The following is a 23,400-nucleotide window of genomic DNA, read 5'->3' as shown; positions in this document are numbered from 1 at the left end:
CTGGCATTTGTGTACTCTGTAGCCTGTTGTAATTACTTGTGGTTGCGGAGCATTGGGCAGAATTTTGTCCGTCTGCTGCAATGCTATACACATACACCTGTTAAAACAGTTCCAAATGTACATATGCTAATGGAGTGAAGCTTTATTCGTCGGCAATGACGGTGAGCCCGTGATGGATCAGCCACAAACGTGTCTGCACTTTTGACACATTGATCACGAGTTCAGTACTCTCGGGACAGAACACCATTCAGGCGCCGTTGAGGTCCTCAGACGTGAATGTTGTGTGTTCAAGCTGCCTGTAGTTTGTGCACTTCAGGTCCTGACGACCTCACCTATGAATGTTGTGTGCTGAAACTACTTGTCCAATGTGTTTCGAAAGGCACTGCTAGTAGTTTCTAAGCAGCCGTGGGACTGAGGGGGGTCCAACTCTCTGCAGGTGGCTAGAGCGATGCCATGTAAAGTACAAGATGTTTGGTGTATTATCAAAAATTGATATTATATTTGCAAAAATCATGAGCTCTATGACCATAATTTATTTTTCTCTCTCTCGTTGGAACATGACTCTCATTCATCAAGTATCATGTGGTTTGGATCATACCTTGCGCAAAGTAAAAAAATATATACTGCACAAAATACAGCAATGGGCTGTCGTTACCAGCGCAAGCATGAGTAGGCCCAGCCCATATTACGTGGCCGTCGACTAGGTATTGCCCGGCCCAACAGCCCATATCTCAGTGGGTATACGGGAACGAGGGTGGGACTGAGCAGCTGGGGTTTCTGCCACTCCGCCGTCGCACACCAATCCCCGTCGCCGCGCGATGTCCTCGCCGCCGGCGTATCCAGACGCCAGCGACCCGGCGTCGCAGCCGATCTTCACCGACGAGATCCTAGGTGAGATCTTCCTTCGCCTCGATTCGGCGGCCGACCTCGCCCGCACGTCCGCCGCCTGCACCGCCTTCCTCCGCATCGTCCGCTTCCTCCGCCGCAACCGATCCCTCTACCGCCAGCCCGTCGTTGGATTCCTCGAGTGTGAAGGTCGCACTCCCCTCTACCCTCGCTCCTTCTACCATGCCGAGCCGCCGCATTGCTCCGCCTCTGCCGCTCGAGCCCTCGCGCAGGCCGCGGATATCACCTGCTCCTTTCTCCCCGACCCCCGCTCCTGGCGGGTCCACGACGCCACCGGTGGCCGCCTGCTCCTGTCCTTGGATTCCTCCGACAATACGACCGACCTCATGGTGTGCGACCCCTTACACCGCCGGTATGTCTGGATTCCCTCTGTCCCTGCCGACCTAACAGCCGGTACGTTCACGTCCAGAGCCTACTACCATTTCCCGAGTTTCCTCGCTCCAACCGGCGAGGAGGGATCGTCGTTTCGAGTGATCTGGATGATTTATGATTATGACAAAATGAAGGTGACTGCCTTCATTTTCTCTTCAGCGACCAGTGAATGGCGTCGAGTCACATTCGATGGATGGAAAATGAATGGATATATTACTTTCGTGCTCACATCTTGCTGCCACCACCCGCACATAAGCGTCTACAAGACATCTAGGTTGTTCAGTGAGGTACTCACGGTAACAGAACCGTTCAATTTATAAGAGCACAAGTACAATAACAATCACCGAAGTGATCAAATTATCGTACTTGAGTCCATATAAATTCGGTAGTCCGATGAAATCACGAAGGACCTCAAACCAACCAACATACAAGTCAAGATTGTACATGATTCAATATAACAAGTCACATGTTACATCACAGTGCACAAATGGTTCACAAGTATCTCATATACATCGGAGTTCACATAGTTATTACAAACCAAGTTTAAATAGCGGAAGCAAAGTACTTTGACATCAACATCACACTTAGTTCAAATACATGCCAGTACCACGGTCATTTCCAGCAAAAGCATAACAGAGAGGATAACTTATGAGTACCATGCCCTATGGTTTAGTCCTTATCCATGGCAGGATAAAGGCAGTTCTTACAGTACCCATGATACATCATATTATTTGCAACAAGAGGGAATAAACCCTGAGTACGAGAATGTATTCAGCTAGACCTACCCGTCGTAAACCATAAATAATATGACACCAAGGAGTATGCAAGACTTTATCGGTGGAGTTAGCTTGACAACATTTTACATAAAAGCTTAAGTAACATAACTTGGAGATTTAATATCTTTAGCATCAAATGAATACATATTCAGTTAAGCATCTCTAGATTAGCACATGTACTAGAGCAATGACATGATTAAGCTAACAAGCATTAGTAATCATATCCGGGTATTAATTTGAGCATCATCATAACCATCAAGTTCCATCAATTAATGCTATGTTGTTGCTGCACAGTCAAGTTCTCACTATCCAGGAGAGACGGTGACTCGAATCGATTCCAACCAGCTGAGAAGTTATTGCTAACACAAACCTATACTTCCCCCGTCGGGGTCGCGTCGGGTCACCTTTGGTACAACTCAGGTACAGTCGTGGGTTCGATCAGCGCCGCACCCTCAGGGATACTACCAGTCTGCAGGAAGTTCAGGCCTGGCCTACCCTTAGACTCACGCCACTGGCTCCCCGCACACCCTTACTTCCTCTAGTGTGCGCACTTTCACTTACTAGGTTCAGCCCTAAGTTGAACTACTCGGTTTCGTGGTCGGAATGACTTATCCGGCCAACTAAGTGCTAGACATGCGTTCAACATGATATGAGGACGTACAGCGAATCGGTCCTTAACCAACACAGACAAGGATAAATAGGCACCAAGACCTCCATGCCTTGTTGCTTCTCTATCACAATCCCGCCTGGTTTCCTTTTATTCATCAATATATGGTTATTTCCACGATAACAGTTATAGCCAACCGTGACCAGATATCTACCTATATCTTGCAGGCGATAGGAAATCACCCGACTTCTACCAGACTAAGCATGGCTAAGCATATATTTGATCCTGGACCTACATAAGATTCAAGATGTATTTGTCTGGACAAGGAAAGTATATGAAGCAAGTGGTTCCAATCAACCCTTAGTACTTAATGCATCAATATAAAAAGGACTCAAGTTGATATTTAAAAAACATAGGAGGTTTAGAATGCTCCGGGGCTTGCCTTTCAGAAATGAGGAAGGTTGGTGATTAGAACACTCAGGAAGATCTTCCACGTTGACTCCTCCTTTCGCCTGAACCTCCTGCTCCTAGGTTGCCTGGTGCTCCTCCTGACGCTCGGGTTCAAACTTGAGTAGCGTCACTCCTTCTGGAGAACCTATTGCATGCATATGCACAAATGAGTATCATGAATGCATAAGAGATGAGATGACATGATGAAGTGTATACGCACGAGCATGGTTATCCGCAAGATGTATGATAAGTTTAACATTCGTTGACCAAGTAGATGTATAACTTTCTTTTAGTTGATCTTTACTGAGTAGGTGCATATCTCTTCTATAGTACAAGAAACATTGTGAGGTCGAGATGGCAGACTAGAGGGGGGTGAATAGTCCTTTCTAAAATTAATCGCATTGGCTAACCCAAACAAGTGCAGAATTAAAACTATCGGTCTAGCCAAGAATACACCCCTTTATTTATGTTCTCTAGCACTTTCCAAAGATACTAATTAAGCAACAAAGGTGCCAGGCTAGCTAGAGCTCACCTAACCAATTCTAGAAGCAAGGTCACACAAACCTATGCCACTAGTACTTCAAGCAACAAAGGAGCTCCTACACATGCTAGTAAGCAAAAGCACAAAACCAACTAAGCTCACTAGCAATGCTCAATAACAAGGCAACCAAAGCCAAATTAGAGAGCACAAATACTTAGCTACACAAACTAAGCAATGTGACTAATAAGGTTACACAAACCAAATTAGCCACGCAAGGGAGCTATTTCTATGCTACACAAGCAAGAAGGTAACTAGTGAGCTACACAAGCTAACTAATTACAAGAGCAACTACACAAGCACAATGTATATAAAAGTAATCACAAGCTTGTGTAAAGGGGTTCCAAACCAACGGGAAGAACAAGGTTGACACGGTGATTTTTCTCCCGAGGTTTACGTGCTTACCAACACGCTAGTCCTTATTGTATCGACCGCTCACTTGGTGGTTCGGCGGCTAATTGGCATCACCCGCCAAGCCCGCACGCCGAGCACTGTAAGAACCTACCCCAAAAGTGAGGGTAGCTCAATGACACGCTCAACTAGAGTTGCTCTTTGTGGCTCCCGCGAGATGAGCACAATGCCCCTCACAAAGCTCTTCTCTGGAGCACCGCACAAGCTTCTTGCGGGCTTCGACAGAGACCACCACCAAGCCGTCTAGGAGGTGGTAACCTCCAAGAGTAACAAGCACTACTGGCTTGCAACTCAATCACCTAGTGCCACTCGATGTAATCTCACGATACAATCGCACTAGAATCGCTCTCTCACACAATCAGATGATCACTATCAAGCATATGTGAGATGGAGGGCACCCAAGCACTCTCAAGCATGGACACAAAGTCCCCTGAGGTGCTCAGCACCAGCCATGGCCAAGACCACCTTCTATTTATAGCCCCATGGGCTAAACAAGCCGTTACCCCTTCACTGGGCAAATTTTGGGATGACCGGACGCTCCAGTCAGATCGACTGGACGCAGGACCTCAGCGTCCGGTCAACGGATGCTCGCCATGTGTCGCCTTCATTCAGCCTCAGTCACTTGATCTCAATGGTCAAGTGATGACCGGGCGTAGCTACTCAAGTGACCGGACGCACCAACACCAGCGTCCGGTCATTTCTAGTAAGCATCTAGTCACGACCGGACGCGTTCGGTTGGTCATGATCGGACGCAGCATCAGCGTCCGGTCCTTCTCCAACTTCTCTATGTCACCTACGTCACCATACGTCAGCCTAACCGGACCCATCGTGCCAGTGTCAGGTCACTTTCAGCACCAGCATCCGGTCAAAGACCGATGCCTGCGCGCGCTCTGCTGCCACTGACTGGACGTAGGACCCCAGCGTCCGGTCACTCTATGAGATCCTGTCTTTTCTATATTAGGCGCCGGTGGCACCATCGGACTATCCGCACTCTACGGGCGGACACTCCGCTGGTGGAGTTTTGAATCCTTCTCACCTTCGTTCCATCGTCGAGTTGATCCACATCAACTTCAACTTCATCTCCTTTATAAATGTGCCAACACCACCAAGTGTACACCACTATGTGTATGTGTGTTAGCATTTTCACAATCATTTTTCAAAGGATTAGCCACTCAACTTGCCACGCCACTCAATTCTAGCGACAATGTAAAGTTAGATCACTCGAGTGGCACTAGATGACCGATATGCAAATAAGTTTGCCTCTCTTGATAGTACGGCCATCTATCCTAAACCCGGTCACAAACTTCTCTACACACCTATGACCGGTGAAATGAAATGCCCTAGGTTATACCTTTGCCTTGCGCATTCCATTCCATCTCCTCCAATGTCGATGCAACACATGCACCAACACGATCAACAATGATATGATCCACTTCATATCATCAAATGATCATATTGGTTCATCGATCTTGACTTCACTTGCTTTTCACCGTTGCCTTCGTCCATCGACGCCAAGTCTTACTCAAGCTTCACCGCCACGCGGCCTATCGCTCCAAAGCCTTCGACTTATCCTTCATGCTTGCAACCGGTCCATCAAGCCAAGTCTTGTCTTTATCTTCTTCACCTTGATCACATGACTCAATGTCATGTCTCATGTGCAATAAACTACTTCATCATCACATGTGTGAGCTTTACAACATCTCCAAACCATTTTCACCTTCACGGCATATGTTGCTCACACACATGTACTTATGGACTAATCACCTGTGTATCTCACATAAACACAATTAGTCCACCTAGGGTTGTCACTCAATTACCAAAACCACACAAGGACCTTTCAAACATACACTCACCAAGTTCTAGTAACCTAAGGTAAAGTTGTTCATCATCAGTAAGAGGCTTAGAACCTGCAACTAATAACTAATCTCAATTAGCCTAAGCATCTACACAAGCATCACATAAGACAAATAATTAGGAAATGACTTAGTCATTTCCTGGACTGTAAACAGCAACTACTTATTTTGGCCATATCTGGAGTTCTACTCAACCAAATACTATGATCTTGGACTTTATGGAAAGATTATAAAACTGCCTACAACTTTCTTATAGTAATTATACAACTTTCTTTATTGTCATCTCAAGATGATTCAACGTCTATCAAGGTCAAACATAGTAATTTTCCAGATCTATCCAGAAATTCCAAAGAATAAGCATTTCTAGATACCAACTTCCAACAGCTATAACTCTCAAACCATTTTGCCTATTGCCATGAAAATTTGACACAAGCAAGATAAGTAAGTTATCTACAACTTTGTTATTGATAAGAATCACAGCAAACACCATTTGACCCATGCAATTTACTTAACAACAAAAATTTTCCAAAATAGTCACTATAATTGAATTATAGAGCAATTAATATTTTACTGCATACAAGCAATTAAATCTAGGCACAACCAATGGTACCAATAGTTCATAGACATCATATACACTTTAGAAAACATAATGGTCAAGCCCAAATAAATTAGTTAAATGTCTTTATTAATTTATTTAGACACTAAGGTGAAATAAGGAACATATATCAAAAGTGCACAGTAAATTCTGAGAAAATTATAGGAGCTCAAATATTCTCTCAATAGGCTACTGTATAAATTTCATGCCAACTGAACAAGTAGAAAAACTTCCACAAAAATGACAAACTAGCAAGGCTTATAATAGCATAAATAGTTTAACCTAGTGAAAAGTGTCAAACAACAGATTTAATATTTTTCTCAGCTTCACCATAACACAAGAACACTGTACAATTAATTTCATGCTCATTGGTTACATATATTTACCATGAAAAATTGCACAAGATACTAGCATTTATTTAGGATAAATAGCAAAGTCCTATTCCAAGCATGTTCACTGTAGGTTCAATATTTTTCCTAGCTACAACATGTCAAGACAAGACCAACAAAATTAGAATAATAATTTTTGCACATACCAAACTCAAGTTATGCATTTCCTAAGTTTATTAAGGAATAAACAAGATAAATAGCAAACAATTATTTTATTATGGAACATGGCAAGTTTCATATTTTAATTAAAAACTACACAACAAGATGAACACAAAAAAATTGGTTCACCCAAATTAGATACTCCTAGCTCAAGATATGATTTTTCAAAGTTTGCACACATTTCTACAAAAAGAATAAAAGAAAACCTAAACTAATAATCACTGACAGCTGAGACCTAGAGGTCAACGGGCCCCACTCATCTATCAAACATAGGCAGGGGACAACGGTTGACCGGTGATAGCTCGCCGTCGGTGAGGTTTCTAGCGGTAGGGTCACCACCGTTGTGTTCCTCTCATCAAGCCGCGTCGATGGGTGGTGAAAATAGAACCTAGGGTTCACCGGAGAGGGCTCGCGCGGTGGCGATGGTGAAAGTTCCTAATGGCTAGAGGGGGGTGAATAGCCTATTAAAAATTTCTACAACAACACTTAATAAACCGGTTAGACAATTATGAGGCAAAGCAAGTGTTGCGCTAGCCTACTAAAAATGCAAGCCACCTACTACAATTCTAGTTTATATAGTTTCTATCTACACAATAGCTATGACACTACACTAAGTTAGTGTGCTCTCAAAAGCTAACTAAAGAGCCATACTAACTAAACTAACAAGCTCTCACAACTAGCTATACTAAAGAGCTTGACAACTAGTTTGCGGTAATGTAAAGAGAGTGAGCAATTTGTTTATACCGCCATGTCGAAGAAGGAGCCAATTGAAAGGTCCTAATGGCTAGAGGGGGGTGAATAGCCTAATAAAATTTCTACAACAACACTTAACAAGGTAGTTAGACAATTATGAGGCGAAGCAAGTGTTGCGCTAGCCTACTCAAAAAGTAAGCCACCTACCACACTTCTAGGTTAGATAGTATCTATTCACACAATAGCTATGATGCTACTCTATGTTAGTGTGCTCTCAAAAGCTAACTAAAGAGCCACACCAACCAAGCAAGCAAGCTCTTACAACTAGGTATACTAAAGAGCTTGACAACTAGTTTGCGGTAATGTAATGAGAGTGATCAAGAAGGTTATACCGCCGTGTAGATAAAGGAACCAATCAATCACAAGGATGAATAACAATGAAGACCAATCACCTCGGAATCAAAGATGAACACAATGATTTTTACCGAGGTTCACTTGCTTGCCGGCAAGCTAGTCCTCGTTGTGGCGATTCACTCACTTGGAGGTTCACGCGCTAATTGGCTTCACACGCCAAACCCTCAATAGGGTGCCGCACAACCAACACAAGATGAGGATCACACAAGCCACGAGCAATCCACAAGAGTACCTTTTGGCTCTCCGCCAGGAAAAGGTCAAGAACCCCTCACAATCACCACGACCAGAGCCGGAGACAATCACCACTCTCCGCTCGACGATCCTCGCTGCTCCAAGCCGTCTAGGTGACGGCAACCACCAAGAGTAACAAGCGAAATCTGCAGCGAAACACGAACACCAAGTGCCTCTAGATGCAAACACTCAAGCAATGCACTTGGATTCACTCCCAATCTCACAAAGATGATGAATCAATGGAGATGAGTGGGAAGGCTTTGGCTAAGCTCACAAGGTTGCTATGTCAATGAAAATGGCCAAAAATATGTGAGCTTCAACCGGCCATGGGGCTTAAATAGACGTCCCCATGAAATAGAGCCATTGTACCCCTTCACTGGGCACATCGCGGGCTGATCGGACGCTCCGGTCAGTTGACCAGACGCTAAGCCCCCAGCGTCCGATCGCTCGCAGTCAGCCACGTGTCCTAACTTCAATGGTCATTAGTCTTGATCGGACACTGCGCTTGAGTTGACCGGACGCTGAACACCAGCGTCCGATCGTTTATAGTAAGGTTCCAAAATGACTTTTGCCGATCGAACATGTCCGGTCATGCTCGACCGGACCCTGCCAGCGTCTGGTCACACTATGACTACTTACTGTGCTGACTGACAACACGACTGGACGCAACCCTTTAGCGTCCGGTCGCTGAGCGACCCAGCGTCCGGTCAGTTGACCGACGCCAGCATCTTTGCGACCAACTCCATTTCACCTCTAACTTCTTCACCCTTGCTCAGATGTGCCAACCACCAAGTGTATCACCTTATGCACATGTGTTAGCATATTTTTACAAACATTTTCAAGGGTGTTAGCATTCCACTAGATCCTAAATGCATATGCAATGAGTTAGAGCATCTAGTGGCACTTTGATAACCGCATTCCGACACAAGTTTCACCCCTCTTAATAGTACGGCTATCAAACCTAAATGTGATCACACTCTCTAAGTGTCTTGATTACTAAAACAAAATAGCTCCTATGGTTTATACCTTTGCCTTGAGCTTTTTGTTTTTCTCTTTCTTCTATCCAAGTCCAAGCACTTGATCATCACCATGGCATCATCTTCATCATGCTATGATCTTTGTTTGCTTCGCAACTTAGAATGTGCTACCTATCTCATGATCACTTGATAAACTAGGTTAGTACTTAGGGTTTCATCAATTCACCAAAACCAAACTAGAGCTTTCACCAATCAATCACAAGAGTGAACACTAATGAAGACCAATCACCTTAGAATCAAGTGATGAACACAATGATTTTTTACCGAGGTTCACTTGCTTGCCGGCAAGCTACTCCTCGTTGTGGTGATTCACTCACTGGGAGGTTCATGAGCTAATTGGCATCACACGCCAAACCCTCAATAGGATGGCGCACAACCAACACAAGATGAGGATCACACAAGCCACGAGCAATCTACTAGAGTACCTTTTGGCTCTCCGCCGGGAAAAGATCAAGAACCCCTCACAATCACCACGATCGGAGTCGGAGACAATCACCAACCTCCGCTCGACGATCCTCGCTGCTCCAAGCCGTCTAGGTGGCGGCAACCACCAAGAGTAGCAAACGAATCCCGCAGCAAAACACAAACACCAAGGGCCTCTAGATGCAAACACTCAAGCAATGCACTTGGATTCTCTTCCAATCTCACAAAGATGATGAATCAATGATGGAGATGAGTGGGAGGGCTTTGGCTAAGCTCACAAGGATGCTATGTCAATGCAAATGGCCAAGAGAGTGAGCTTGAGCCGGCCATGGGGCTTAAATAGAAGCCCCCACGAAATAGAGTTATTGTACCCCTTCACTGGGCACAACACGGGGTGACTGGACGCTCCGATCATATTGACCGGATGCTGGACCTCAGCGTCCGGTCACGCGATGTGTGCCACGTGTCCCCTCTCTTCAAATGTTGATCGCCCGATCTCAACGGTCAAGTGACGACCGGACGTAGCAGCTCAAAGTGATCGGATGCTGAACCCCAACATATAGTCATTTCCAGTAAGCATCTAGAGATGACTTTTCATGACCGGACGTGTCTGGTCAAGCTCAACTGGACACACTCGGCGTCCGGTCACTCGACGACTCCTATGTCCACTGCCATGTCAGCAGGACCGGACGCACCCTATCAGTGTCCGATCAGAGACTGACGCTGCTGAAAGGTCCTTGTTGGTTTTGGTAATTGAGTGACAACTTAGGTGGACTAATTGTGTTTATGTGAGATACACAGGTGATTAGTCCACAGGTACATGTGTGTGAGCAACATATGCCATGGAGGTGAAAAATGGCTTGGAGATATTGCAAAGCTCACACATGTGATGATGAAGGAGCTTAAATGCACATGAGACATGACATTGAGTCATGTGATCAAGGTGGAGAAGATCAAGACAAGACTTGGCTTGATGGACCGGTTGCAAGCGTGAAGGGCAAGTCGAAGGCTTTGGAGTGATGGACCGCGTGGCGGTGAAGCTTGAGCAAGACTTGGCGCCGATGGACGATGGCAACGGTGAAGAGCAAGTAAAGTCAAGATCGATGAACCAATATGATCACGTGATGATATGAAGTGGATCATATCATTGTTGATCGTGTTGGTGCATGTGTTGCATCGACATTGGAGGAGATGGAATGGAATGCGCAAGGCAAAGGTATAACCTAGGGCATTTCATTTCACCGGTCATAGGTGTGTAGAGAAGTTTATGACCGGGTTTAGGATAGATGGCCGTACTATCAAGAGGGGCAAACTTGTTTACATATCGGTCATCTAGTGCCACTCAAGTGATCTAACTTTGCATTGTCGCTAGGATCGAGTGGCGTGGCAAGTTGAGTGGCTAACATCCTTTGGGAAATGATTGTGAAAATGCTAACACACATACACATGATGGTGTACACTTGGTGGTGTTGGCACATTTACAAAGGAGGTGGTGTTTGCAGGGGTGAGATGGGTTTTGGGTCCCTCTCTCCCTCCCGCCGAGCTTGCGAGGCGGGATTCGGCGCTTTCGGGAAAATGGTGTGCCTATTTTCTATTGCGCCGGATGCAAATTCTTGGTGGTTGGCTCTTTGGAGCAAGGATGAAGAAGTTAGAAGTGAGAACGAGTTGGTCGCGAAGATGCTGGCGTCGGTCAACTGACCGAACGCTGGATCTGAATGCACCGGACGCTGACTGCCTGCGTCCGGTCGCGCTGACGTGGAGTGTAGCAGTAGCTGGAGAGTGATCGGACGCTGGTGCTTGCGTCCGATCGTGTTCGACCGGACGCGTCCGGTCATGCTCGGGGACCTTACTGGAAACGACCGGACGCTGAGGGTCCAGTGTCCGGTCAGTTGAAGCTGCTGCGTCCGGTCAGGTCAAGTGACCGTTGGAATCGGGATACGTGGTCGTCTGCGGGCGACCGGACGCTGAGGTCCAGCGTCCGGTCAACACGACCGGAGCGTCCGGTCGGCCCGACCGTTGCCCAGTGAAGGGGTAACGGCTAGTTTAGCCTTTGGGGCTATAAATAGAAGTGTCCCTCGGCCATGGCTGGGGCTAAGCACCTCAAGGGACTTAGTGTCCATGCTTGTGAGTGCTTGGGAGCCCTCCATCACACATATACTTGATAGTGATCATTCGATTGTGTGAGTGAGCGATTCTAGTGCGATTGCATCGTGAGGTTGCATCGAGTGGCACTAGGTGATCGAGTTGCAAGCCAGTGGTGCTTGTTACTCTTGGAGGTTGCCACCTCCTAGACGGCTTGGTGGTGGTCTCCGTCGAAGCGCGCAAGAAGCTTGTGCGGCGCTCCGGAGAAGTGCTTGTGAGGGGCACTTGTGCTCGCCCCGCGGGAGTCGCGAAGAGCAACATTAGTAAAGCGTGTCATTGAGCTACCCTCACTCAAGGGGTAGGTTCTTGCGGCGCCCGACATGCGGGCTTGGTGGGTGATGCCAATTAGCCGCCGAACCACCAAGTGAGCGGTCGACACAACGGGGACTAGCGTGTTGGCAAACACGTGAACCTCGGGAGAAAAATCATCGTGTCAACCTTGTTCTTCCCGTTGGTTTGCATCTCCGTTACACAAGCTTGCGTTTACTTTCATATACATTACGCTTGTGTTGTTGCTTTTGTAATTAGATAGCTTGTGTAGCTTGCTAATTACCTTCTTGCTTGTGTAGCATAGAAGTAGCTCCCTTGCGTGGCTAATTTGGTTTGTGTAACCTTGTTAGTCACATTACTTAGTTTGTGTAGCTAAGTAATTGCGCTCTCTAATTTGGCATTGGTCGCCTTGTTATTGAGCATTGCTAGTGAGCTTAGTTAGCTTTGTGCTTTTGCTTACTAGCAAGTGTAGGAGCTCTCTTGTTGCTTAAAGTACTAGTGGCATAGGTTTGTGTGACCTTGCTTCTAGAATTGGTTAGGAGAGCTCTAACTAGCCCGACACCTTTGTTGCATAATTGTTATCTTTGCAAGGTGCTAGTGAACATAGATAGAGGGGTGTAGTCTTGGCTAGACCGATAGTTTTAATTCCGCACTTGTTTCGGTTAGCCAACGTGATTAAGTTTTAAAAAGGACTATTCACCCCCCTCTAGTCGCCATCTCGACCCTTCAGCTGCGCGCCCTCTGCAACCACTGACCGGACGCGCTGGTCCAACCGAGACCAGTGTCCGGTCACTCACAGTGACCTCTGTCTTTTCTGTCTAGGGCACCGGTGGCATCGTCAGACTATCCGCACTCTACGGGCGGACACTCCGCCGGTGAAATTCCTAACCCTTGCTCAAATGTGCCAACCACCAAGTGTATCACCTTGTGCACATGTGTTAGCTTATTTTCACAAACATTTTCAAGGGTGTTAGCACTCCACTAGATCCTAAATGCATATGCAATGAGTTAGAGCATCTAGTGACACTTTGATAACCGCATTTCGATACAAGTTTCACCCCTCTTAATAGTATGGCTATCAAACCTAAATGTGATCACACTCTCTAAGTGTCTTGATCACCAAAACAAAATAGCTCCTACTATTTATACCTTTGCCTTGAGCCTTTTGTTTTTCTCTTTCTTCTTTTCAAGTCTAAGCACTTGATCATCACCATGGCATCACTATCATCATGTCATGATCTTCATTTGCTTCACCACTTGGAATGTGCTACCTATCTCATGATCACTTGATAACTAGGTTAGCACTTAGGGTTTCATCAATTCACCAAAACCAAACTAGAGCTTTCAATCTCCCCCTTTTTGGTAATTGATGATAACCCTTTCACAAAGATATGAATTGAAATTCAATTGAATCCATATTGTTTGCCTAAGCATTTTTTACCATTTGTAAAAGGATATCGACAAGTTTCATGAACCCCAAATGGTAGCAATTGCTTCCCCTACATATGTGCTAAGAGTTTGGATTGTAGCTTGCACATATGCTTAGATAGGAAATATAGGAGATAATGTCTACCAAATGCTGCTAAGGTATAAAAGATAGACCTTTGAAGCGTGATACCAATCGGAGTGCACCATTATACCATCCTTAGCACCATGGTTAGCTCGATACCACTTGGAAACACTTGGAAATGAAATCACTAGATAGACTTATGCATGCTAGATTTCCATTTCATCATTCAAACCTACAACTAGCATACCAACATAAACATGGATGTTGAAATTTAAAACTTATGCCATGCTAGCAAACATATGAAATGCACATTCAAATACACCATACACGTTCATGAGCTTGCTCCCCCTACTTGTGTGCTCAAAATTTTAATTGATCTATTTCCTTTGTCATATCTCTCCCCCTATGTCAAGTTCTCCCCCTATCACTTATATCTTTATTTATTTCTCCCTTTGTTGTCTTTTCGCCATCTTTGTACACCATTTCTCCCCCTTTGTCATCAATGACCATAAAGGTTCAAAATATAGATAGGTTGAGATTATCAATGTCAATCAATGGGGTGAGGATCATTTTCCTAAATTTGGTCCAATCTAGATCATTTATCAAAGATATTTAACTTGGTTTGATCCAAGGACAAGCTTCTTCACACCTCCAAATAAGGGTTATCTTGTACCATGTTGAGTTAAACACTTAGAGCTCATTTTCTAGATTAAACACTAGGTTTACAAGCCCACAAACATGTCATATGCTACCACTAGATCAAAAATAAGCATGGTAGCAATAGTGATACCATATAATCATCAAATTCATTTGTTTTTCATGAATGAGCCTATTAAATATGAAAGATGTCTAGATGCACTAAACATGTCCTTAGCAAGGATGTATGCCATGCCAATCAACTTTTACCTTGGATTGCTCGAAGGAGAGGCATGTTATTTGAGTGGGGGTGCATCAACACATATTTGAGAAATCCAATATGTTCAACTTATTCCTTAGCTTGCAAAACCTTTTCTCATCAAATGGCTTGGTGAATATATCAGCAAGTTGATCTTCGGTGCCAACACTCTCAATGCAAATGTCCCCTTTTTGTTGATGATCTCTTATTAAATAGTGGCGGACATCAATGTGCTTTGTTCTTGCATGTTGAACCGGATTGTTGGTCAACTTGATTGCACTCTTATTGTCACATAGCAATGGCACTTTCTTGAACTTGATCCCAAAGTCACTCAAAGTGGCCTTCATCTAAAGTATTTGTGCACAACAACTACCGACAGATATGTATTCGGCTTCGGCGGTTGATAATGCAACACTATTTTGCTTCTTTGATGACCATGAAACAAGTGATCTTCCTAACAATTGACATGTGTCCGAGGTGCTCTTTCTTTCAACCTTGCATCCCGCATAATCCAAGTCGGAGTAACCAACTAGCTCAAACTTTGCTCATTTGGGATACCACAAACCAACATTTGGTGTATGCTTTAAGTACCTCAATATTCTCTTTGTAGCCTTCAAATGACTTTCTTTTGGTGAGGCTTGAAATCTTACACACATGTATACACTAAACATGACATTCGACCTTGATGCGGTCACATAGAGTAGGCTTCCAATCATAGACCGATACAATTTTTGATCCACCATATTTCTACTTGCATCACTATCCAAGTTGCCATTTGTTCCCATTGGTATACTAATGGCTTTACTATCACTCATGCCAAACTTCTTGATCATGTCCTTGATATACTTGCCTTGACTCACAAAAGTACCATTCTTCAATTGCTTGATTTGAAGACCAAGAAAGTAACTTAACTCTCCAATCATGGACATCTCAAACTCATTAGCCATCATCTTTCTAAACTCATCACAAAAGTCTTGATTAGTTGATCCAAATATGATATCATCAACATAGATTTGCAATACAAATAGATCTTTCTAATCTTCTTGATGAAAAGAGTGGTGTCAACCTTGTCCATCATGAACCCTTTAAAGAGTAGGAAGTCCCTCAATCTCTCATACCATGCTCTAGGTGCTTGCTTCAAGCCATACAATGCCTTTTTCAACTTGTACACATGGTCGAGCTTCTTGTCATCTTCAAAACCGGGAGGTTGCTCAACATATACTTCTTCATTGATGTAACCATTGAGAAATACACTCTTAACATCTATTTGATAGAGCTTGATATTGTGGGCACAAGCATAGGCTAGCAAGACTCTAATAACTTCCAATCTAGCAACCGGGGCATATGTTTCTCCAAAGTTAAGACCTTCAACTGTGTATAGCCTTGTGCTACCAATCTTGCTTTGTTCCTTACTACTATCCCATCTTGATCTTGCTTGTTTCTAAAGACCCATTTAGTTCCAATCACATTGCTCAAGGTAGTCTGGTGTGTAGCCACAGCGCCGCAAATAGCTCTTCCGACCAGGCTGTTGAGTCGATAGTCTAGAGCAGATAAATATGTCTTTTCTTTGTTGGAATGAATGGAATTAAGTTATCCGTAATTGAAAACCCTACCTAATTTCTGTTCAAAAGTTTCATACATTTTTGTCCTGAATAGAATGAATACCTTTTGGTTTGTGGGCATGACAGCATATGGCCACTTGAAACTACATGTGAATCCACTTGGAAACAATTAATGTAGTTTACTTTAGCACGATGATTCTGACCATGGTCCTGCTCGCTTCTCTTATAATTCGTCTTTTTTAGCTTGTTTTTTCAGCCGGAACAGTGTGTTTTCTCTCACAACAAATCAGCCGGAACAGTATTTCGATTTATTTTTTCAGCGAAGCGAACGGGGCCAATGTTATCTTTGGCATGTCTCCTCTCTTCTCTCGACACAGTGACCAGGACGTTCAATGGATGGCTGCCTACATCTTTATCTTGTTTGGCTTCAGTATACCACGGACCACGCAAGATATTATTGCTACCGGCAATGACGCCACCTATGTGTGGCTCAATTAGCTGTTCCCTAGCTGTTTGTTTCAGCCATTTTGCTGTATGCTGGAGCTATTTGGTCCGTATTCTGGATTTGGGGCGCTTAGGCCCTCGTGAATGTATGCTCTTTAAGTTTGTAGTTTGTACTCATTAAGGTTTGCCCAATGGAATCTTGGTACACTAGTAGGCCCTGTTCGCGTGTCCTTAAATTCGGTTTGATCCGTTTCTTTTTTTTTCATCCGGAACAGTGTTTTCCTCTCACAGATTCATCCAGATTCTTCTAGATTCCTTTAAAAATTTCTCCAAGCGAACAGGGCCGAAGAGATGAAAAGGATGTGGGGTTTGCCTCCCGTACTTGTGTTCAGTCTTGTTCTTTGTCCTCTTTAACCTGCTGTCATCCCACACTAAACTTGCCGTTTTCTCTACTTTTGTGGATGATTTGAAGTCACTTGGTGAGCATTGGACAAAAATGCCTAGCAGCTAGTCCCGTGTTGGACACATATATAGTTGTACAATGCCCAGTTTGCAAAGTGCCCCAGAACTTATAAACTCAACTGGGTTGGTAGTACGTGGTTGTGTTTTGAGCGAAGAATGGTGTGATTTGGTTTGCACCGGGCAAAGTGTTCATTGTTTCAATTTGCGATCAAGGCTGACACGTACTTTCACTATGTGTCTATGTACCTAGCTGTAAGTTTCAAAAAAGAAAAAAAAATCAAGATATGTCATGAAAACCATGCCAAACTTTTTTGTGAGATCTGTGTAATCCGCCGTCGAACAGATCCATTTATAGTCGGTTCATTTATACCAAGCACCCTCGTTTTACTTCTAATCAGCTATTCGAAATCAGCTCGTTTTGAATTCCAAAAACGACGAGTGTAATCGATGAACAATCTAAAAAATGAATTCCACAGCAAGCCTGTGAATTCGGCACAACCTCTTTCGTTAATGGGTTTAAAAAAACAAAAAAAAAACAAACAAACAAACAACGAGCCCAGTAACGAACAGGCCTTTCATCCCAGGTCATCCTTTGGCCAACACGGCCCAACAGGAGAGCACTGGAAAGTAGCCCGACTCGCTGGCCGGATCGGACTTCACTTGGGAAGTTTGGCTCTGCTTCCTCTCACCGCTTGTCTCCCCCGCGCGCGATGGCGGCGCGTACTCATGCGAGACGGCGGAGCGGACCCGCGAGTGGATGGAGGCCCTGGCCGACTTCCTCCGACCGCCCGCTCCTCGAGGCCCACGTCGTCAATTTTTTCAAGGTCCTCATTGCCACCCCCCCCCCCCCCCCCCCCCGGTGAATTCTTCGGAGTTTTATCGGCCGATTGGAGGGTTTGTTTGCTGAGAGTTTGTGTCCTGTGTGGTTCGGCTCGAGCAGGGCAGGTTGTGGGAGCTAGTGGATGGAGTGCCTCCGGCGGGAGCCTGTCGAGAGCTTGCTCAAGCTGCCATCCGGATGCGTCCAGGTAGTTCAAGTCCATCGTTGCTATTTTATGCCCTTGCCAGTTTGACTTTGATGTATCTTACTTTCTATTGGTGTGAAGGAACACTGGCCTGCTACACTGCGAAAGTTTGTGCTTACTACTAGGTCGCTTGTTATTCCACGGGAGCAGAAGGCTCCACAATCGGTAGGTTTCCTGAATAAATTATATTATCATTTATCAACTAAACTCGGTACAGGTAGAACACTGAGAATATTGTGTTTCAGCGGCATTTGAGTTTGTGCACTTTATATCCAAGTTTTTTGTAGGCGCTCCGTTTGCAGTCATGTTGCTTGGTTTCAGTGCACAGAATAATTCAGTACATCAGATTAGTTTTTCATAATATCTGTTTGCATTCCATACTTGGATCACCTTGCTGTCATTTTGGTTAAGAGATTGTCAATTTTGTCGATCAGCTTTAGTCTTGATATGCTTTTTTTCCTTGAAAATTTGCAGCTTGTATCTGATATTCATGTAGCCCCAACTGGCACTGTTCTCGCTCAAGGCATGAACTCAAAGAAGAAGCATGAAGTAGGTAATCCGGCTTCATACTGATTGTTGAACTTGCTATGTTCTCTTATTTATTTGCAAATATGTTGTTATTTTCATTTGTTATTGGCACTCTCATGTTTGAAGAAATTGCTTTATTCAGATTGAAAATCTAGCTGCGGTGGTTCATGCAATTGCAAAGAAGTGCGGAGCGAAGACAGTGGTTGATGTAGGTTCCGGCCAGGTATGTCATATGCATGCAAGCATCTGTGCAATTGTAACCAGATTTCAAGTGAACACAATTGTCTTTCTAATACTTGGACAGTTTGCATTCCTCTTCATTCCTTTTGGTAGTGAACTTGCGATTGTGCCATCTTAAATATTAGGCTTATGTATTCATCACCAATCCTGAGCTGGAATGTCCCAATCGATACAGCTAAATATACTGGCCCACGAGGAAAAGGCATATGCTGTGCTTTATATATGTCCATATTTCATAAGCTATGCCTTTATTGCATGATACTTTGGAAGTCATGAGCTAGGAAGCCAAATTAGGGACTGTTTCCACTCGTTTTCAAATAGTCATAATCTACGAAGAACATGGCCTACATGGACTTGTCTGTTATTTTGTTGACTTATTTGCAAATTGGAATCAAATGCACAAGTCAAGCCATTTGGTTTTTGTTGTAGACATGTATGGCAATGCCTTGTGTTTTCTGTTGCTGTTAAATGAAAGAAATGATCGGCTTTAACCTAGTTTCGGCAGTAATGTGTTATGTCATGTATTTATCTTTTTTCTCATCTTATTTAATATTATCAGGGTTATCTCGCACAGTCTTTGTCTTTGAGTACCAACTCCCTGTTGTAGCGATAGATGCTTCATCACACCATGCATCAGTTACAACTGCTCGTGCAGAGAGAATAAAGAAGCACTATGCTGCTAAATGGTGCAACCTTCATCAAGTTTTATTTCAGTTCTACTACCTTTGGATTCATATCTAATTTGTGCCTATTATTTTTTTTGTAGTGTGGAGAAGCAACTGCTCACTGGTACCTAGGACTGTCACCTGTCATGTTCTTCTCTAGTGACACATTGGCAGCAGTCACGTTAGATGCATGTAAGGATGACCATGGTGAACACGTGAGAGAAACTAAGGCTTCTACTAAGAAATCACTCAAATCCAGGAAACCACTCAAGGCAGCCCTCCATTAATCCTAGCTGGTCTTCATGCATGTGGTATCTTTCAGTTAACATGCTAAGGTTGGGTTTGTGAAGTATGAGAACATGGCCATGGAGTGTGGTCCTTTCTCCAAGCTTTCTAAACGTTGTATCTTGAATAAAAGCAGTTTGTACCTGATAAAAGTCTTTATAATGTTACTATCTTTTTTACAGAGTTTTTCTGTCCTGCGAACAAGTAAAAGCATTGTAAGTGTTGGCTGCTGTTACAAACTTGCTTTCTGAGGATTCTAATGAGGACACAGACACCTGCCCTGGTTTTCCTATGAGCAAGGCTGCCAAACTGTCTGAACTGGTGCTAGGAATAGCATCCATGACCTTGCTTGTCAGGTATGATAGCAGTTCATGATCTAGTGTTGCCTTCTGTTTTTTGAAACATCTCATATTGTTAAAATTCATGTTTGAAGGCACTCAGCATAAACAAGATACCAAAAGAGGTATCTGTTTGGTGGACTTAGAAATAAAAAAAATTCTCATAAGCTTATCGAAGCTTTGTGTTTCCTCTGTGGATACTTGTATGTCTGCAATTTTGTGGCTTAAAACATTATTGACCTAAATTACAGGATACTTATCTTTGCCTCTGCAAGTTTTTTTATTAATCTGTTTTATGTTAAGTATATGTATTTAATGTTGTATTATAGAGCTAATAGTTACTTGTCCTAATAAAAGTAAAAGTTAATTGCAGTATTTTGTGACATCACTTGTGTGTTAGGTATTAGTGTACTTTGATTGTATCTCTAGTTTGAATTGATTAATTGCAAGCATTTTCTTTACATTTTTGGTCTACAATACTACTAAGGATTCATCCTTTGAAATTATCGAAATGTAGTGATATTTTTTCTATAAAACTCTTTATTTAATATTTTTTAATCATGTTAGAGCGCAGAGAGATGGAGAAATCTCACCATGGACATTGCACTGCAAAATTTTGATGTACATGCCTTTCGAGCTGCATTTCAAATGGTAAATGTTGTTATTTCTAAACAAATGTTTGACCTTTTCACTTATATAATACTTTGGCTATTTAACTCGATGCTTTATGTTTGGTCCATTCATTTATCCTCATGTTCAATTTTGTTCTGAAGAAAGGTTCTGGACATAGTGGACTTGTTGATGAGTATGTGTTCTTGTTTACCTAGTTGCATTGTATCAGCAGTTCATTCATATAAATTTAGACTTCATGCTATGCATTCTTATCTGTGCTTAAGCAACAGTTTGAATGTAATATTCAGCTAGCTTGATGAACATGACACTGTAAGCTGGCTTATAGACTGGTCACCAGCAGCAACTTTTGTGACATTCCCAATTTACCTCATGATCTTATCTAGAAAACTGACATATTAGCTCTCTCGGAAAGACCACATAGTTATACATTCACCACACATGCCGATAAGCTAGCCACACTGCATACCAATCGTCGGTTTTTCGTCAGTGCCAAATGTTTAGGTGTATTATTTTTGGTTTCCTGTTTAGAGTACACATAGTCGTGCCTTGGGCCTTGTGCATATGGAAGTGAGTTGATGGTTCATAAATGTGTTGAGTATAATTTCAGGTGAGAAGTTTTTTGGTGTCGATAGTACATGAAGGAAGATACCTTTTGGGTTTTGGATTTGTAAACTAGCAATTTGTTTTTTGTATCATTCAAATTTATGGCTTCGCTTGATTATATGTTTTTGCTCTAGGTACTTGAGAAATATTTTCCAGAACTGTCAAGGTTGAGTCCATCAATTGGAAGGCAAGGAAAAGCTCTTCGACGTCAGAGGCTTCGGAAAGTTGTGGAATCACAAATGACTACAAAGAAAATTGATGATTTCTCCTGTTCAACTTTAAAGGAACAAAACAAGAACACAAATGATGTTGATTCAGTCATATATGGAGTTGACACAGGGCCAGATGACATCCATCATACTGCATGTCAAAGTTCACCCTGTTCAAAGATTTCACATTATCTGGATTAGGTCGCCTTGGCTCTGGCTCAGTGGAAGACACGAGTCTTCTTGAAATATGGAAGGACGTGCAACCATTCTCTGTAGGTTTTATCAGGACACCCGTTTTTTATTATCTATCTTGTGATAGTATTATTCAAAGTACTGATTATTTTCACTTATTTGTTTGTTGTCAATAGAAGCGAAATTATTTGTTATTTATTCTGTCTTTGTCTTACACGATGCGTTAGGTAAGCAAATCCTTGGTATACATTGATAACTATGCTTGCTGAGGTCATTTCAGTTTTAACACACTAGTGTGGAAATCCTTGTAAAGGCCCCATTGTGGCTATCAATTTCTTCAATAGTACTTTAAATTGGAATTACATCACTGTGTTTCTGGTAGGTGTGTTGATGGAATGTATCAAGAGTTATGCAAATCATAGTAAATTGTTATGTTTTAATACTGGAAGAAGACATAAGGCAGATTAACAACATGTGTTTGCTTATGTGACAGTAGTCTAGAATGAGATAAGTACGATATGTTATGCCTTGCAGTAGTGGAGATATTGTTAAGGTATAATAGTCAAGGGTATTAGTGTAATCTTCTAGTCCAGGGTTTCCCTCTTATGTCTCTCCATGTACTCTATATGTAGTCCCCATTGGGTCTCAATATAATCATCCAATTCAATCTCCATTATTCGTAACAGATATCATATATTATATTATGCTCATACGAACCATATAAATGTGCACAAGAGCTAACAAGAAAACATGTCCGTCCAAATGCCTTTCCAACTGCTTTATATTCATAAAATAAAGAATAGTGGTTGAAATATGACTGCTTTCCCCCCTGATATTATAACACAAAAAGATACACGTATCATATCAAATTTCTAATCTGACTGTTTTTCTTATTCTTGCAGGAATATATAGGTCCCTTTTGGTGCCTTCGAGCTGCTTTAGGTCCACTGGTGGAAACATATATTTTACTTGATCGGTTATTGTATCTTCAAGAGTGAAGCAACCTAGTTGATTCATTGCTGTTTCCGCTGTTTGATCCTACCATTTCTCCAAGGAACATGGCCATAATTGCTTGGAAGTTATCTGCAAATTCTTCAGAAGCATGACATGGTAAATCTTCTGATGCCGGGATATGCAGCTGATGGGATGGTGTGTTGGCACCAAACTATCATCCAGACTATTGTCTTATGGCAGAACTTGCTCGTTCATTAGATTTAGATACAGTTATTGTACTTGCTGTCCTCCCGTATTAAGAAAAAACACTGAAGATAGTCTTACCTTTGAAATTGTGAGGGCAATGCATTTCCCCTTTCAAATCACCTGCTATGTCTATGTCTTCTCCCCCCCCCCCCCCCCCCCCCCCGAGCCTGTCTATATGTACTTGATCCGCTTCTTTGTTGCAACCTAGCTCCTAGCTCCTACCAGAATGTATTTTGCTGCTTGTGTGATGTTCAGATCTTGCAAGAATGTGGCAGCCTATCTAGCCTACTTGAGACTTTCAGTATTTCTGCACAGGTAAGAAAGAAAAACTCAAGTAGACAAGATC

At 43.1% G+C, this 23,400-nt stretch overlaps 1 pseudogene; it reads left to right on the top strand.

Annotated features, from left to right (window-relative positions):
- The first annotated feature begins 818 nt into the window (after window positions 1-818).
- Window positions 819-23,182, top strand: LOC136507592 (uncharacterized; annotated as a pseudogene).
- Window positions 23,183-23,400: the final 218 nt, after the last annotated feature.

The sequence above is a fragment of the Miscanthus floridulus genome, chromosome 15 (assembly GCF_019320115.1).
Source record: "Miscanthus floridulus cultivar M001 chromosome 15, ASM1932011v1, whole genome shotgun sequence".
NCBI classification, from domain to species: Eukaryota; Viridiplantae; Streptophyta; class Magnoliopsida; order Poales; family Poaceae; genus Miscanthus; species Miscanthus floridulus.
This window is presented reverse-complemented; position numbering and strand designations above follow the sequence as displayed.